The following is a 19,018-nucleotide window of genomic DNA, read 5'->3' as shown; positions in this document are numbered from 1 at the left end:
TCCAGTGACAAATTCTCAGTCTCAGTGGGGCTGAGCAATAGGACAAGAGGCAACAGGTGGAAACTGGGACATGGGAAGTTCTCCTGAATATGAGGAAGGAATTCTGTACTGTGAGGGTGGCTGAGCAATAGAGCAGGGTGCCCATAGAAGCTGAGGAGATATTAAAAATCACCCTGGACACCATTCTAAGTGAAGTGCTTCAGAGTACTCTATTTGAGCAGGGAGATTGGACCAGATCTCCAAGTGGATCTAATGGATCCACTTCACTAAAAGAGAAGTGATCCCTTCCAACCTCAACCATTCTGAGATACTGTGCCTGTCACTTCCCATTTTTAATTGTGAAGGACTGAAATTTCCCAAATGCCATATTGCCAGGGTCACACAAAAATCTTCTATCAACACACACTTGACATTGTCAGCTAATTGACAGCAATGGGAATTGGGTGTTTTGAAGTCCGAATGAATACCAAGGTTAATTATCCAGCTGCAAAGCACCAGCCTGTATTAAAGGAGGGTGATTAAATTGGAAGTGGCAGCTCTCATCCTAAGCTGCTATTTAAAGAAAAACACCTTCTCAAATGGTCTAAGCAAACCCACAGCTTGCTTTAAAGCCTGCAGATATGATTGAGGTGTCTTTGTGAAGGTCTGGGCTGGCCTGTTTCAGTGTCAGTTCTCTGACACTGTCTGTCCCTGCTGATGCCAGCCCTCTGTCCAGGCTTGACACCTCTCCCCTCCTTGTTCCCATTGATCAGGCACTCCTGCCTGGGGACTTCCTCATGCAAGGCCAAAATGCAGCTTTGAGAGCTTGCAAGGCTCCAACCTCAATGATTTCAACCAGACACAGGGCTATGTTTTTAATTAGGCAGAGCAATGTGGTTTTATGTGAGACCCTTAACTCTCGTTGATTTTATAGTGAACTAAACAACCAAGCACTTTGTAAACCTCCTGGCCATCTGTGCACCTCTAAAAATCTGTCCCCTTTGAGACTGTGACTGAAGATTACATTTTCAGAGGTATTTAGCTGTGTAATGAGGTAGACAAATGACTACCTAAGCACCCACAAAAAATATGTCCCCTCAATTTTCAAAGTTTCAAATTTCATGCTTTTGAAGGATCCAGGTCCACTGAGTACAGACATAATCTTCCAAATAACCACTTGTAAGGAAGATGTTATCAGTCCTTGTATGACAAGTTGTCATGCCAGGACAGCTGATTTGTAGAACTCTGTTGCTCAAAATCTCTCCGATCTCAGTAACTGCTGCTCTTGCCTAGCCAAATTGAACTTTACTCATTCTATTTTGCAGTTCAGGAGAGAATATCTGATCAAGGATTTATAGTTTTCAGGAGAGAAACTAATAAGGCAGCAGATTCAGGCATTGGAAGAACTACTTTCCACTGCATTTGAGTAATGCTGAATCTGGCTGAATTATGATTTCATTTTATTTCACTTATGATAACATTTGGATGACGTTTCCCAGACTTTTTATCTGCTCATGTGTGACTTTTAAAAGTATTCTATATTTATTGAACTGTAAAACTCGCCTCAGTTCAGATTTATGATGTACAGGTCAGCAGGTGGACACCAAAGTAATAAACACCTCAGCAGTGCTGTGGGGAAGAGGGAATAAGAAGGAAAGGCCAGTCCCAATCTTCTCCATCATTATCAGTTCACATCTTTCTCTTGAAATCAGTGTCATTGACAAGAACAAAGAGTCTGTTTCAATGTGGCAAAATGAGGCAGCCTAAAGGTGGGCAGGACACTAAAATCCTTTGGCATATTGGCCACACACTGTGTGTCCACCTTGGGAAGTTCAGGGCTTCAGCCAGACATTATTGTGGCTCAGTGGTGGCAACAAGAGGAAAAAAGGCTGAATCCTGACACCATCTATGGGAGAGCAGTACAGCTGGAAGAGACAGGATGGTAGTGTTGGATCACTGCATTAGAAGGATTGCTGGTCACTGGGGGCTGCGTCTTTGAGCTCTCCACTTGCAGTCAAGCAACATTTTCAGCATCAGATGTCAGAGAGGCATGAAAGGAGGATGGGAATCATAATATCAATGCTATGATCATGAGTTACAAATATAAATGCTTATTTTACTTGTAACCACTTTTGGCAGATCCCTCTATTTCTGGTAGCTCATAGAAGCTTGGTCCTCCTACTCTGCCATAAGGCTTGTGACCCCTCCTCCCTGCTTTTGGCACTGCTTTCTGCTCTGCAGGTGCTGACACCCAATCTCTCCAAACTCAGTAGTGAATTAAATCAGTGCTGGTATTGATGTGCCAATAGCTTGCAGCTGGGCTGAGGTTTCCTGAAGTCCACTCCAAAATGCCAGAGCTACAGACTGCAGTGGGCTGAGTGGCTGCTGGATCCTTGCTCAGAAATCTTTGTTGAGTCAGCTCTGAGCATCTTCTGCCCCCCTCATCCCCTGACACAGAGGCAGCACACGAGAACACAGCTCTCTAGTGTCTGACTAACACAAGAGAGCTACAGTCATGTGCCCACATCTGAGTCACATCAAATTTGTTCTGCTGGGTGAACTCAGCAGTCACAGCACTGAGGCTGAGGGCACCTTGCTCCTATCCTGGATTTAGCATGACCCTCAGTGCATCCTTATCAGATCTGAGGAAGGGATTAAATAGCTTTGGTTCTTCACAAAGGAACCAAATTATTAATAAAATATATAATCTCTGTCTGGAACCCTAGGGCCTTTTTTATAATTTGCATCTATCACAGTGAAAACATCCCTCATATATACATAGATCCATAAAAACATAAGTTGATGCTTTCAAAAGTGTTTGGTGCCATCTAGTCCCTACATGTAAAATCTGTGATAAAAGTGGGGTGAAAAGAATTTTGCTAGGTTGATTCAGCATGAAATAATTAATAGAAGTATTTATTAATTTTAAAAGTAACAAAAGCTGGATGAAAAGATCTGCTTATCTTACATATTAGTGGATCCATAAAGGTTGATTACTACTCTAGTCCTTCAGCAGAAATGGGCAGGCTAAAAGTTCTCTCTGTCTCTGGTAATCTTTCAGCCTCCCTTCATTGTTTCCAGCAGCTGGAGGGTGTCCTACTATAAAGCAGTGTCAGCCCCTTAGTCAAGGCTTGGCTGCTTACTATGGTTTCTGCTGTGCTGAGGGAGCCCTGGTGTGTACAGTCCTTTGGAAAGCAGCCTCAGATTTGCAAACGGGAAGTGCTGGTCTGTGGAAATGTCAGACTTTTCAAACATGACAAAGTAAATCTTGATGCTCCTGTAAGGAATGTTTCCGTGGATGCAATTTCAATGCTACAGTGACAATAATGTAATGGTTGTGCTGACCAGCAAGGTATTAGTGGGCAGCAGTATTCCTTTGGGAATACGTCTTAATAAGTAATGCCCAAATGATAGACAGAAAGAGAGGGAGAGACTTCATCAGTTACAAATACCACCAGTGATACTGGCGTCCCATCCTGAATGCCTTGATAGAGGCTTACTACAGCGGTTTTGGATGAGGAATACAGGCAAAATTTTGTTCCCTTTTTCTCTACTACTCTACTCGTCCAGGAGGAAAGTAACACTCCAACAGGAGAAATTCCCCACCTTTGTGGGCCAGTGTAACTCTGCTAACTCAGTACTTTTCTCCTAGACCAGCAGCCACAGTGTTTTCGCTGCTCATGCTTTGAGGTATCTGCTAAGAAAGGCAGGGGGTTGACTGTCCTGTGGACTGTAGTCAGCAAACAAGGGCTGACTTTACAAGTGGGGATAAACTTTCAAAACAAACTCTGTGTGTTTTATGGTGATATTTTATAACCTCATTGAAATCATCCTATGAAGGACAAAACGGAGGAGTTGAGGATGACAAAGTGGGAGGAGTGGCTGGTGCAGCAGTGGGTGGTGCTGCCCTCCCCAGGGACCACATAGGCTGCAGAAATGGCCAGACAGGACTAAATGAATTTCAACAAGGAGAGGTGCAAAATCCTGCACCTGGGGAGAACAACCCCTTGCACCAATGCATGCTTGGGGCCACATCTCATATCCTGCAGCTTTTCAGAAAAGGATTGGGAGGTCCTGGTGGGAACCAAGTTGAGCACAAGCCTCCAGTGTGTTCCCTTGCTGCAAAGAGGGCCAGAGGTTACCCAGGGCTGCATTAGGCAGTGCTGCCAGCAAGCTGAGGGAGATGATTCCTCCCTTCAGCACTGCTGTAACCACACCCAGAGCACTGTGTCCAGTTCAGGTTTCTCAGTACAAGTGGATAAAGATTTACTGGACAGAGTCTTAGAAATGGCCGGGAAGACAATTAAGGGATTGGAGCATCTCTGGTCTGAGAAAAGACTGAGCGAGCTGGGTCTGTTTAGCCTGGAGAAAACACAGTTTGAGTGGGATCTCATCAAATATGAATAAATATACAAAGGGAAGGTGTACAGAGGACATAGCCAGGCTCTCTTCAGAGGTGCCCAGTGACAGGACAAGAAGCAATGGGCACAATACCAGAGGCACAATACATGAAACTTCATCAGCGCCATGTGAACATAGAAAACTCTTAAACTGTTGAGGGTGACTGAGCACTGAAAAGGGTGGCCCAGAGATACTGTAGAGTTTACACTCCTGGAGATATTAAAAAACTGTCTGGAGGTCCTTGATCCATCAAGCAGGTCCTTGATGACCCGCTGTAGGTGTTGGAGCAGGGAGTTTGAAGCAGATGATGCCCAGATATCCCTTCAAACCTCAACCATTTTGTCCTTCTGTGAGTTCTGTAATGTATGGCAACCACATCTCACTGGACTGCTGGGATCACTGGGGTGGTTATGATAGGATAGTTTAAATTTCTGTTATTAGCAAATGCTGATATTTGCATATAAATGAATGCTCTTATTGTTATGGAGGGATGATTTAATAAACAATTAATACATGTCTAGGTCCTAATAAAATTGAGAACAAGTATGCATGGAAGTTTACTTATGTTTTTCCCTGGCATTCAATCAAGGCTTCAAGCAGACCCAGATTTGACTTGGTATGTGTGAATGCCTGTCTTCTGGAGTCAGTGATGCAACATCTAGTTATTACTGATAATTACAGCAATCATGGAGGACGTGAGTGTGTTATCTACCATGAAGAAAGGGCCCCCAGATGCCCTGTGCATTCCCAGTGATAGTTCAATGACAGCACTTCAGTGATGAGTGAGGATGAATTTGTTTTATAGCATCTGTCAGTACATATCTTGTATTCTGCTGAGAAATTAATAAAAAACAACCATTCTTTGTGGAGTGGAAGATTGGGAGTTTATGCAATGGTCTTTCCCACCAGATGTGGAAAATCTTCACTGTTGCAGAGGGTACTAATGTGGTTTATTTCAAGGTTAGGTGAAATAAACTCTTCCTCCCGTGCAGGTGTGTCATGGTCTCAGCTGAGCAAGGCAGTGCTCAAACCAAGGGACCTCTGATCTTGTAAAGCAAAGTCTTAAATAGAAACATGTGTGGTGGTGGGCCTGGCTAGGCCAGGGTTATAGCCAACAAGGTAAAGAAAACAAGAATGAGAAATGTGGTGGAATAAAAACCTTTTTTCCTTGTAACTCTGAAAGTTAACAGCTGCTCTATTTGCAGCACTTCCCTGCAGACCATATGCATAACTTGTTTTATCAATTGGCTCATAAAAAAGCAAAAGATGGTTTAGATTTGCAGGAATTACTGGATATTCTCTGCAGTAATTCCTGATTTTAAGCATGTTAGTTTCTGCTCTGCAGATTTTCATGTTTTTATGGCAGATGATGTGCAGGCAGATGTGCCTGTTTATGGATGCTCTGTGTGAGTTTATCAGCCAGGGAAGAGCAGTGGATATCCCCTATCACACTCACTTGCACCCATGGGCAGGAACTGTAATAAAAAGAGTGAACTGACAAGATCAGAAGAGCAAATAATAATGAAAGACTTTTCAATGAGTAATGAGATTGTATCAACTGATACCAGTTCACTACATGATCCTTGGGGTGCAGGATTTGGTGCTGATAATTGCAGCATGAAAGCAACATTTAATACACATTAAATTTTTAGTTTTACTTCTCTGCATAACAATCTTATTTTGGTTTAACAGTAAAATGAGTATCCAAAGGAGCTGTTCACTTACAGATTCACTGAACCCACAAGTCTGTTTAAGAATGTGCATCTTTACAAGCAATGGAGGAAAAGAGCCAAATGTTTTGCAGATTTATGAGGTAATTCTTTTTCAAGTTACAAACAAAACTGCAGGGATGTGTAGGGATGTAGAGGCTGTGGCAGCATCCTGATTGCACTTCATCTACCACTGTCTCATCTTTGCTTCCCACTGCAGTAATCCCCAGGACACCCATCCTTGTCTCAATACCTCTTCAAAATGCTAATAGAGCCTGGCTTTCAGGAATTCTGCTACACTATGGTAAGGAGCAATGACTAATTCATTATATTTATCCTAAAGAATATTAGATATTTATTTAAAGTGATTTTCTGCTGCCAAGCTGCCAAGGTTGCAGACAAGGCTGCATTCTTCAGAGACAAATGTATGGCACCATGGATTTGAAAATACTCATTTTTATGGGCAGGTCAGAGAAAATATGTTGTTGATGTGTCTTTTGCCTTAGGCTTTACCTACTGCAAAAATCTATGTCATGTTGGAGCTCTTCCACATAAAGAAGAGAGTGGCAAGAACATTATTCCAATGTGACAGGCCTTTCTTGTGATGAACACATGAGATAAAAGGAAGTGACAGATATATGACTCTTGGGTTGGCTCAGGAGGAGACTGGATTGTCTGTCCTTGCCCACAGCTGAATTAAAAAAAAATATTATTTTTTATCTCCTTCTAGGAGCTCAAAAAATAATTTAGAATAATTACATGGTCATGGTAAAATGAAAGGACTGGAGACTTCAGTGGTGGTAAGGAGCAAAACATTTTGCAAAAAGAAAAAGGAAATGTGTGAATGGGTAGAAAAGGAGAAGTTCCTCTGCTGCAGGCCACACAAGATGGGCTCTTCAGCCTTGTAGCTTGAAGCTGTCACTCTGAGGACTGGTTGCCTGACACTCAACCTTTCCAGCCACAAGGGCTCCTCTGTGGGAATGGAGAAGTTACTGGAGAGTGGATACTACTTAAATGAACTACTTAGATAGTCTAGAAAGAGGAGGTGGCAGTAAATTCTAGGAGTAAATAAGTAAAATGATCTAGGAGGCAAAATGTCATGTTCTGAATTTTGGAATATTCAATCATATTAATTGCAGATTATTTTAATATGCAAGTGAATTCTAATTAGAGTTGACTACCTAAACAAGGACAATTTCCCAACCAAATAAAAATAGTAAGGGCTAGATTATTTACAGTACTTTACTCTTTAATAATTTGTTCTGCTCTAGGAATTTTGAAATTCACATTTCCTGTCACCTTTTGACACTTTCTTTCAATAATGAGTTGTTTAGAAAAAAACTTCAAGCCCCTTCCTTTCCCCCTGTGACTAAAGGTTTATCTAAATGCTCTCTTGGGAGCTAAAGTATTTTTCTCTGCTGTATCACAGTGCTGTGGCAAGGCTGGCTTTCCATCTCTGGGTTCATGCTTGCACCTGAGAGCAGTGCCGAGTCCTGCACTTTGGCCACAATAACCCCCTGCAACGTTACAGGCTGGGGACGGTGTGGCTGGGCAGTGCCCAGGCAGAAAGGGACCTGGGGGTGCTGGTGACAGCCGGCTGGACATGAGCCAGCAGTGTGCCCAGGTGGCCAAGAAGGCCAATGGCATCCTGGCCAGCATCAGGAACGGTGTGGCCAGCAGGAGCAGGGAGGTCATTCTTCCCCTGTACTCAGCACTGGTGAGGCCTCACCTGGAGTATTGCGTCCAGTTCTGGGCCCCTCACTTTAGGAGGGACGTTGAGATGCTTGAGCGAGTCCAAAGGAGAGCAACGAGGCTGGTGAGGGGCTGGGAACACAAGCCATATGAGGAACGACTGAGGGAGCTGGGGTTGTTCAGCCTGGACAAAAGGAGACTCAGGGGTGACCTTATCACTCTCTTCAACTCCCTGAAGGGTGGCTGTGGTGAGCTGGGGTCGGTCTCTTTCTCCGGGCAACAACAGACAGAACAAGAGGACACAGTCTCAAGCTGCGCCAAGGGAGATACAGGCTAGAATTAAGGAGGAAGGTTTTTACAGAAAGAGTGGTCAAATACTGGAATCATCTGCCCAGGGAGGTGGTGGAGTCACCATCCCTCGATGTGTTTAATAAAAGACTGGATGTGGCACTTGGTGCCATGATCTAGTTGAGGTGTTAGAACATGGGTTGGACTCAATGATCTTAAAGGTCTCTTCCAACCTAGAAATTCTGTGATTCTGTGTGAGAGCCCAGGGTCTGTTCCTGCAGTGAGGGGCTGTGCTGAGCTGCATTTGTGCCCCAGCCCTGTTGGACCCCGCAGAGCCCAGAGCCAGCCCAGCAGCTCTGCCCTCCCCAGAGCTGCTCACAGGGCAAACCTGCTCTTGTTGCTGCAGCACTGCCTTGGGCTTCTCCCTCCTCACCACCCCACATCTTGGGCTCTTCCTCCTGTGGATTTTGAACTTTCTAAATATGCCCACGTCCAATGTGTGCATGTCTTTATATTCTGTTCCCCCAATCTCTTGTATGTATGTATGTATGTATGTATATATGTTTAATATACATTGAAGCATCCCCTGGGATATTGATTGGGAAGATTTGGTGAGCTGTCTGAAAAATTGTAAGTGTAGTACAGGGAATAAACATTATACACTTGTCTTTTCTGTCTGAATTAGCATCTCCTTTTTTTTATTAAAATATATCTCTGCTATTTACTTTGTAAAATCTCATGTTCGGTGAAAGTATTTAAGATTTGGTGTTCCCCCCCCACTCCAATCAACCCCAGATCCTTGAGAACACTTTGAGAAAATCCCTATAAGCTGTTTTCAAGGCAAAGCAGGGGAGATCCATTAAAATAAAATAATCTGTTCAAATATCCATCCCCTCAGACCCTGTTAAATAGTGTCTTTTTGGCAGCATCCCAATGCAAACTGCCACAACCAAGTATAATGACTACATTAAATAACTATTAAAAAAAAAAAGTCTAGAAAACGAAACAGCTACTATGCAAATTCCTTGAACAATGACAGAATTTTGCTTCCAGCCCTGCCAGTACTCATGACTTTGTCTCTTTGTCTCTTAACGTAGTTTGGGGGGTTGGTGTTATAGTTATTTTTAATATGAATTTAATTTTGGCTCTTTGGAATTGCTGAGGAGCCCTGCAGGGGGGACAGAGGGGCTGTGCCAGAGCTGCAGTGGTGCCTGCTGCAGGCTGTGGTCACATTTGATGCCCACAGTGAGGACCCTGCTTCTGCTCACAGTGTGAACTCTCCTGGCAGAAGCAAAGGCTGCAGAAGGGATTGTTTGCTGTGGCTGATTGAGTTTTACTATAAGGGAAGTGCCGCACTTCCTTCCCATCTGACTGCTGGGATCAAATCCAAGGAAAATTAAAGATGGATATATTTTTGTGAACAAGCAGATAGGAGACTCACTCTACTGTGTTTCTTGTGCTGCTATTCAGGATGGTCATTTTAGCTGTTGCCTCCAGAGTTTGTGTAGATGGGAGAGACTGCCTTTTGATCAAGAGAAATGTCACAGCCTTTGTCCCATGTCATAAGATCAGCTGTCTTGAATCAGCACTCCTCTCCTGTGCCATTTCAGAGCTTTGCTGAAATTTCATTCTCCTCCTTAATACCCTGAGTTGTACTGTAACTCCTTAATCTTTTTTTTTTTCAGTAGTAAATCTGGTTTAAAAGGCTTTTGTTGCCACATAACAGTTCATGGCACCATCAGCTATGCTGGCACAACTTTGGCCATCCTTAACACCAGACTGACCTTTCAAAATTGAAAAGCCCTTTGTTTGGGAAAGAGATATTTTAAACTATTTTTTCCATTAAGAAAAGTGTACATGGATTCAATATCCTCAGTATTTCTCCTTGGCATTCAGAGACCTGGCTCACAGTTTAAGTATTTTCCAATGACATCCCAAGATTCAGTTTTCTTTTGCCCTGGAGCCTGGCAAAAATTTGAACACTGTGATTTCTTAATTCCATTTATTATAGCTATTCATATATTTCCTAATAATATTAAGTCTCTCAGGTATTCTTTTCACAGCAGCTTAGAAATATTAATATCCTCTTGAGAAGAGGCTAAAGCAAACCTTCCCTTATTTATATGTCAGGGGTGTGACTGCCCAGGTCCAAGCCAGCCACCTTCCTGCCTTCATTCAATCAGCATAGAGACTTCTTCAAAGCATGAAATTCCTCATTGCATGGTGATTTTTTTTTTTTTTTTGGAGAAGCAGCTCTCCAATGGAGCCTGTTTCTCTCCACTGGCTGATAAAGATGCTGAGGATAATAATGCTTCAGACATACATGTGTAAAATGGACATCTAGCAAGTAGATATCTAAAAGTAGGTAAAATGAAGTTTACTTTGAGTAACTAGCTCAATGACACACAAACCATGTTTGGCAGAGGCAAGGACCGAATCCATATCTCCCAAGACATAAATCTAGTAATTCATGGGAAGTTTGCTTTTCTGGCTCTGTAACTGTCCCAGGGAAGAGCAGCATGAAGAGATTTTACAACTAATGTGGGTCTAGCTGAGACAGGCTTTCAGTAAGTTGATTGTAATGACCTGTTTGATGGGAAAACCTCAAGAAATGAAGAATATGGTATTTCCCTGGATACCTGGAGCTCTATATCTCTTCATGTGCTACCAGCCTTCTCCTTTTGAACAGGTCTGGATCCTGAGTGTACTTCTTGTTTTGCCTGATTAAAGAGCTGTCTGATATTTAGCCTTTTCTCTCTGTGATGACATTTGTATTAGACAGTTTTCTTTCTCCACTGCATGGAGAAAGAAATTGTGATCTAAACATGTGATCTCCCTGAGTCTCTTGCTGAGGCAGCTTCTTTACTTCTCAGTCTTTCCAATTTTCAGACAACTTGAATGACTTTACAAACTCTCTAAAAATTTGTAAATACCAAAACTTCAACAACTGTCTTCAAACTGGACTTTCTTTTGTCTGAAACTGTGGCAAAATTATCATTCTGCTCCATTCACTTCTGTCATGGTTATACAAATACTACTGTTGTTATTTCTGTCTTGGCTTGCTACTGGGTGCTCACGTGGAGTCGTTCAACCAGCCTGAGTTTCAGAGTCAGGGACCCTTCCTGAGTCCCTCCTTTCCAGAGCACAACCCACTCCCTTTACTTATTTCTTTCCATTTTTTGCATTATGGTGTGCAAAGAACCCTCATAGGATTTATACTTTTAAAGGTCTGGTGAAAAACATCTTTTAACTGAATGTGAACATCTTATGGAAGGCACTGTTCATTTGAATTGATTTGCTTATCAACATTCAACAACATTGCTAATCTTTTTAATCTCATTTTGTGTTTACTTTTAGGACACTGTTGAAAACATAGGTTTGTGCTGAGACCTGTACCAATCACTGAGCTGTCCTGATCCTGCCCTCTGAACAGACTCTTTTAAATGGAAATACCACAGTGTCTGCTACTTTTTGAGGTGGCTTTTACTGCAACCCTTCTGCTAACTGCTTTTGAGATTGTATCATGTTTATTTAGTAATCACAATCATATGAAGTGGTACTTGTCAATTCTTGCTATCCAAATATATCTGCTTAATTGCCTTTACAAAAGAAATTGTGGTTAATTTAATGATTTTTCCTAAAAATATGTTGACTTCCATTACTTTTTCTCTTCTGATTTAATTTACCAGTAGCTGAGCAACATAAACAGCAAGTTTGTGTTTTCTGCAACCTCTATTTGCCCCATTCTATGCTTGACCTCTTGGATGCTGCTACAGTTGGTTCAGAATTATCTCCACATTCAGAATCTTATTTAAAATTAACATCAGCTTAACACATTAGAATGTATTTCTAATTTAGTTTGGAGTAGGAAGCTGGGAATCTGTCCAGCTGGTTCTTTTATGAATCTTAGGTGGAAATTTATGTAGGCTCCTGTTTTTTTATAAGAAGCATTTTGCAAGTGTTTGCTAAGACACATTGCTTAGCATTGTCTGTAGTTTCCATTGAAATTGGAAGCTGGGTTGCAACCTGTAGTAAAAAAAAATGTTGAGCCTTAAAGCAAAGAGTGGCAGAGGGACTCTGCCTCCCACCAAGAGCAGCCACGTGAGGAGGGAAAGACACTCATCTCTTTTCTGGCTCATGTGGCAAGGCAAGGACTTGAAGTACCACAGAACAGCCCAGTGAGGTCAGACTGAGGCATTTCCTTGCAAACCTGGTGCAAGAAGCACATTAAAGCTACTGCACACTCAAGAGGGAGCTGCTGCACCTTGGGACTGCACAGAGCCAGAGGGACAATATGGGGATCTCTGCCCAGCACAATTGTCCTTGAGGTTCGAGGTACCCAACAGCAGAAGCATTCAGCAAATCTCTGGGTGCTGCATAGAGGGAGTTTGGAAATTTCTTCTGGAAAACGTCAGAGATTAAGACTGTCCATAATGAACTTCTCTAATTTTGGCCCCCTTGATTTTTTTTCTTAACTGTGGTGTCTGTCAGGTGCCATTGATTTGAAAGTTAATTACTACTTATAACCAATTCATTTAGTGTCAGAGACAGCTCTCCAGAAACAGAGTAAAGCAAAACCCAAACCCCAAAACAAAATGAAAACCCCAAACCTTCCTGTTAAACACACAGTATTAATTTATTTTTTTTCCTCTCTTTTGGTAATTTGGGTTTATTTTCTGCTTCTTCAGGGGATGGTCCTTCAGTCATGGACACTGAAATAATTTGACAACTATTTCCTTCCTGCCAAAAGAATACAAAAAAGCCCTGGGAGCCTGGTAGGTAAACTGTTCTCTGACATTAAGAAAATGAGATTTAATGCCTTAACCAAGCCCTCTTGCACTGTGAAGAATGCAGGTTTACTGGTTTATGGAAAACACAAGTATTGGGCAGGATGTCAGGCCCCTGAACCTACCAGAAGAGGAAAGAAAAAGACTCAGAGTTGTGAACACACTCTTTAACCCTTAGGGCTTTGATCTTAGGAAAGAACTTTAGAGAGACTCTTTTTAATCATAGTTGAGGATGAAATGAGAAATATTTGATAGTGAATAGATCCTACAAAATTGAAGATTAGAAGCCAGACCCAAATGCACCTCTCTACAAAAGCCCTTATCCTTCTGGTCCTCTTGATTGTCTTCTGGCTCCTTAACATGTTTCTTAATTATGTTCTAGGAACATAATTTTAACTTCAGTGAAACTTTTAATCTAGTTAGTCTGATTTTTGTCCTCAGCCATTTGTTTATGACTTTTGTTTACAACTTGGTTTATTGGCTTTTGTTTTCCTTGTATTTACACATTGTTCTGTTTGAATTTATCCTCTACACAATGTAGTACACTGCACGTACTAGTTGTCTTCAGAATTGACATCTAATTTACTGGTCCTTTTTTTAATGCTTCCTGTCAAAACATCTTATGCTTGAAGACTGCAGATATAATTTGCTTTTCAGCTTCTGAGGTTTATTTATTGAGAGAAATGTGCTAATGTGTATGGACAATGAAGAGCTGTGTTGATTCTCATTAATGATAAGATATTTATGTCAAGGCTTTAGACAAAATCTCTGATTGTTAAAATGGTTCTTTTACCCCAATTTTTAGCTCCATCTTTGAATCTTAACAAATATCCTTTCTAATCTGCCTCTCCAAAATAAGAGAATGAATACTTTCCCCATCCATGAGTATATTTTGGGTGAGCAAGAGGCCAAACTTCAGGTAACCTGACAGCTAAAAAGTGATGTTGGATGCCTCTGCAATAAACTCAAGTTTCATCGGAAGTCATAAGAGCTGTACAAAAAGATTAGGAGATCCTGTTCATTCTGAATAAAAACTTTTTAAAATCTTCTTCTGTAACCTGCTGTAGTAAGGAGACCTCCTGGTGTGCTGCAGAATCTAGCTCCAGTGAATGTGTAAAGTCATCAGCAAAATAACAGTTTGGTTCTCTCTCAATTTGTCTTAAACCACTGTAGGAAAATATAACTTAATATAGATATTGTAAATTTTTTCAAGTATATTTTAGTCGACATAGGTAGGAGGAAAAAACTGCTTTCATTGAAGGCAATAGAAGAGTTATACTATTTAAACCTCACCACGGCCTGTGCTAACTGGTTTTGGTGCTAAAACTAGGCACTACTGGAAGGAACAGAAACACTTCCTACCACTCTGGCAGGATTTCAAAGTCCATATTTTCCAGCAGATTAGATACAGAAGGTTGATTCTAAGCAATGTCTTAATTGCTGTTTGATAGCTAACAAAGATGCAGCTTAAGAGCTGGCAGGAGATGCCATGGCAGATTTTAGGTTCTCCAGATCTGCCTGTGTGAAGATCCAGGCACTCATAAATAATTTAGCCAACTCAGTCACAACAACTTGTTTTTTTAATAGTTTTTCTATACCAGCAAGAAGACCACTGTGATCACTCATCTGATCCATCTAGCTCATGTAATAAATATTTCAGTCAGCAATTCCTGTGCTTGAAGAAAACAAATTTTGTTTTCTATTGGTAAGTGACAGCCAGAAGAACCTGCAGAAAGCTGGCTGACACTTCATGAGGAGATTGTTGCCTAGCTGGGGAAGGCTGAGGCTGACACGAGTCCTCTGCTGTCCTGGCTCTGTAAGAACCACCCTGGAGGCATCTCAGTGGCTGAAGGTCATCACCAGAGCAGCTTGTCTAGTCCTTGGGCTTGGCATTTTATGAGACCTTTGAGCTGTGGTGCCCTGCTTTGAATGGACATATCAGCCTGTCCAGTCTTCCCTTGGAAGTTCTTGTCAGGGTTTACCCCGTGCCAGCCTCAGAGAGAAGAAAAGCTGCCCTTGAACAGGGCTTAGACCACTGTAGGAAAATATAACTTGGGTCTTAGGTTAATCAAGGCTTTGTCATGAGGGTGGGGATGGGTGTCTGAGGACTATAGGAGGAATGGAAATGAAAAATGCAAGTGAAACAGTGAGATCTTTAAGCTGTACAACATGCCATTGTCACTGTTTGTCACTGTCAGGTGACCATGGACTTGCTAGAAGCTTAGAACTGAAAACCTTAATGTATTCTTTATAGGAACAAAAGCCCCCGAATTATGCAGCAGCCTGAAATGTTCCTACTACAGGTGACTCAGCTTCTAAATGCATTATTTAAAGAGTCCTATGATATCAGTCTGCTGCTATGGAAGTGCAATCTATACCTCCCTTTTCCACTGGTGTGTCTTTACAAATCCTAAATCTGATCACAATCATCAAAAACAGTCCTACAGAGAGACTTGTGCAGTTTGCATTCATCTTCATCCATCTTTGCAGCTGCCTCCAGCAGCGTTCTCAGTGTACACCAGAACTGATGCTGACTCCTTTCTGATGAAGGCTGGAACCATATTTACATTTCTAGTCTATGAAAGGACATTTCAAGAACACCTAAAATCTGCTGAGGGATTTTCTGGGAGATGTGGAGCAGCATCAGAACAGCAGTTTAAGATGCTCAAGTGCTCTGTGAAAAGGAAGGAAGAGGTGGAAACTTGCAAGTTTGAAATACATGCCAAGACAGAGCCCTGTGCCTTGTCTCAGGGCAGGGTTTTAATGATTATGTCATACAGGTGCAGCAAAAAGCTTAAATTATGGCTTATCTTCAAGATTCAATCAGTAAACCACTGAACAGAAGCTACACCTCTCATGTCACTTGAACAACTTCTACACCTCTGGAAGGTCACAGAAATGCCTGGAAGGAATCTCAAAGATCATCTAGTCCAGATGTGCATTTCTTTTTGTTGTTGTTGCAGCGTTGCTTAAATAAAGTGGCCTGAACATATTAAAATATTCAGGGATTATCTCTAAGGCTCATTTTACATTACTGATCTGTTACTGTGAGGTTTTTGTCAAATTGACACTATAAAAACTCTGATCTATATTTCAAAATGCAATGGACAAATCAATTTTAAAATAGAATTTGCTTTCCAGGTTTAATACTGAAAGTTATTACCCTATGCTTATAGCATGAATGAGATGCACCACATTTCTTTCAAGAGAGGATTACAAATCAACAATCTCATTGGGATAAATTATGGTGCCAGAGCAGAGTTGATGAGAGAACCATTTTATTATTGTACCACTTGTTTTGAGGATGAACAGGAATTTCCAAATTAAAGAATCAAGAGTGTGTGTGAGTAAAATCCCTCCAGCCTGGACCTTTTCATAACACTGATGTTAATTTCCCTCTTCTCTCAAATTTCATTTTTAAAGTCACTTTTAATGGCACTCCTTAATGTGGAAAGAAATGTTACTGGCTATTTCTACAGTGGTTGCAGATGATGCCACCTCCTGACTACTGGGAAGAAGTGTTGGATAAGAGTCAGAACAGAAAATGTGTTCATTTTTCAGCTCCCCAACTACATGCAACAGAACTTCTGGATGATATTTACTACCAGGCCCCATTTTCAAAGTTACTCTAAGTTATTCTGTGTATTCACCTGAGCAGGAACCTGAAAGCCATATACTTGCCCTAGTATTTCTAACTATGGGAAACCAAGAGTTAACTGAATATATTTGGAAAATGAATGGCATGAGAGTGCAGAGGAACTAATTAATGCTCCTATCTTTTTAAATGCCTGTTGAGATCAGGACAAGAAAAATGTGTTTTGCCCTTTAAGAAAAATTGAAAACAATGTCAATTATGACAGTAGTATTGGAGGAAAAAGAGCAGCTGCCATATGGTGCTATGGCACATACAGGCACTACAAGGATGATTGTTCACTAAAATGAATAGAAATTTACTGATGGGATGTTACTGCTTTCCCTAGCATTGCAGTAGTGCTTGAGAGATTTATTCATGAACCAAGACCCCAGTAAAGAGAGAAATGCCATGCAGAGAAGAAAAATGAGTAGATCTCAGGTTCCATGGGGATCAGCCCAAGCATACCTGAGCCAAATCCTATGTTCTAGTAGAAAGAAGCCTGGTTTGTTTGTTAGGAGAGCCCTTTAGGATTTGTGCTTCGACATCTGCATCATTCTTTTGAATTCTTCCTCGAAACACGACTCTTGCCAAAGACAGAGAATTCTTTGACCTCATCAGCTGCTGGAAAATCTGTCATGTTTCTGATATGTCAGCTGATATTTATACATTTTGTATGAACAGAGCTCAAGAGTGATAGGTGGGGAGTGCTGCCTTGCATAGATCTGTGCTGTCTCAGAGATGCTGACGCTTATCTATGTGTGTTTACATGGTCATGCTCAGAAGAGGAAAAATTACTTTTTGTGCTCTATTTTAAGCATTTCTGTCTTTGGATATAATAATTCTCTTGTCAAAACTGAGTATGTTGATAACTCTTGGTATCTCCTCTTAGCCTTCCTATTTGCTTTGCTGTGGTGGTGTTTGCAGGGCTCCCAGGACCAGGGAAGAGACAAGGATGTTGACTCCATGTTTCAGAAGGCTGGTTTATTATTTTATGATATATTATATTAAAACTATACCAAAAGAATAGAAGAAAGGATTTCATCAGAAGGCTAGCAAGGAAAGGAAAAAGAATGGAATGACAACAAAAGCTCCTGACTCTCAGAGTCTGAGCCAGCTGAGCTTGATTGGCCATTAATTAGAACCGACCAACATGGGCCAATCACAGATCCACCTGTTGCATTCCACAGCAGCAGATAACCATTGTTTACATTTTGTTCCTGAGACCTCCAGCTTCTCAGGAGAAAAAAAATGCTAAGGAAAGGATTTTTCATGAAACACATCTGTGACACTTTGCTTTGCTCTGTCCCCTCACCACCTCCTCTTTCAAACAATCGGCCTCTGTCACTTTTGCCTTACCCAGACTCAGCCTGCAGCCAGCTGGCTTTCAGCTGACTCCCTGACTTCTGTGACAAATTCTGTGGATTCCTCTAGCTTAGATTATTTGTTGTAAGCCCTCAGCACACCTTTATTTTCACTTCTGGCACAGAGCATGCTTCCTGAAAGAGTACATGATGTGAAAGAAAAGCTGCCATCCACTGCTGAGTCAACACACTCAAGTGTGTGAATCCAAGGACAGAAGTCCTACGACTGCAGAACACTTCCAAAAATTTGGCCTTTGTCTCCATGAGGCATGAAGGTCTTTGGAAGTCTGTCACTGCCCATATAAAGACATTGAATACAGAGCAGTGCTTGGAAACTGCTCAGCTCCCAAAGAGAACTGGTGGAGGCCAAAGGTGCATTGGGCTAGAGAGGTCCCCAGGACTCTCCCTCCTGCCTGTTCCATCTGGGCTGGAATTGCTGACCCTAAACTGATCACACTTCAGCATCATTGTGATTAACAGTGGAACTGATCCTAATAAAAGTTGTTCTAGTCCTCTGGGGATTTGCAACCTTTGTCTAATATTCAGGCTAAATTTATTAAAGGCTAATGAGTATCCATTTGTTATTGCAGCAGAAGTGCCTTTTAGTTTAAATAGCTTTTAGCCTCTGCTAAGTTTACAGAAACTTGGACTGATGAGTTTATAGAAAGCAGCCAGAATCCCCACGACCTTTATTCTCTTAGGCCACACAAGCCGGCATCTTTTAATCTCATCTCAGAAGATAAATTCTTCATTTCCTTGATTATTGTAGTTCTGTTACACAGTGAATTAATCTTCCTTGCATCTGGATGCCTGAGACTGCATATTGTATTCCAGATGGCCTCATCATGGTCTTGTTCTCTAAAAATGCCTCACAAGGGACATCTGAAACCAAATGATTTTTCCAACTATGATTGACTAATCAAGCCAGAATTTTATTGCTTTCTGGCACCTCCAGTGGGCAATCCCAAATTTATAACATATTTTTTTCATTAGTTGAGAGCACAGATTTGTCCTGCCTGTGGGTGGGAACATGTCTGATCAAAGTGGGGAAGAAAAGTGCCTTTGCTGCTCAGTTAAGTGGCTGCAGCCAGTGGAGTGACAGAGACAGTTTCCCCCCAAAATTAATTTGTGTTCTATCAGACGCTGAAAGTGCTAATCTATTCCTAT

General features: G+C 41.5%; 1 protein-coding gene across 17 annotated transcripts in view; it reads right to left on the bottom strand.

The window, feature by feature from the left end:
• BEGAIN (brain enriched guanylate kinase associated) overlaps positions 1–19,018 on the bottom strand; it is a 160,347-nt gene that overhangs the window by 12,062 nt on the left and 129,267 nt on the right. The window lies entirely within an intron of this gene.

The sequence above is a fragment of the Zonotrichia albicollis genome, chromosome 6 (genome assembly GCF_047830755.1).
Source record: "Zonotrichia albicollis isolate bZonAlb1 chromosome 6, bZonAlb1.hap1, whole genome shotgun sequence".
NCBI lineage: Eukaryota > Metazoa > Chordata > Aves > Passeriformes > Passerellidae > Zonotrichia > Zonotrichia albicollis.
The sequence above is the reverse complement of the archived record's forward strand: the minus strand, read 5'-3'. Positions and strand labels throughout refer to the sequence as shown.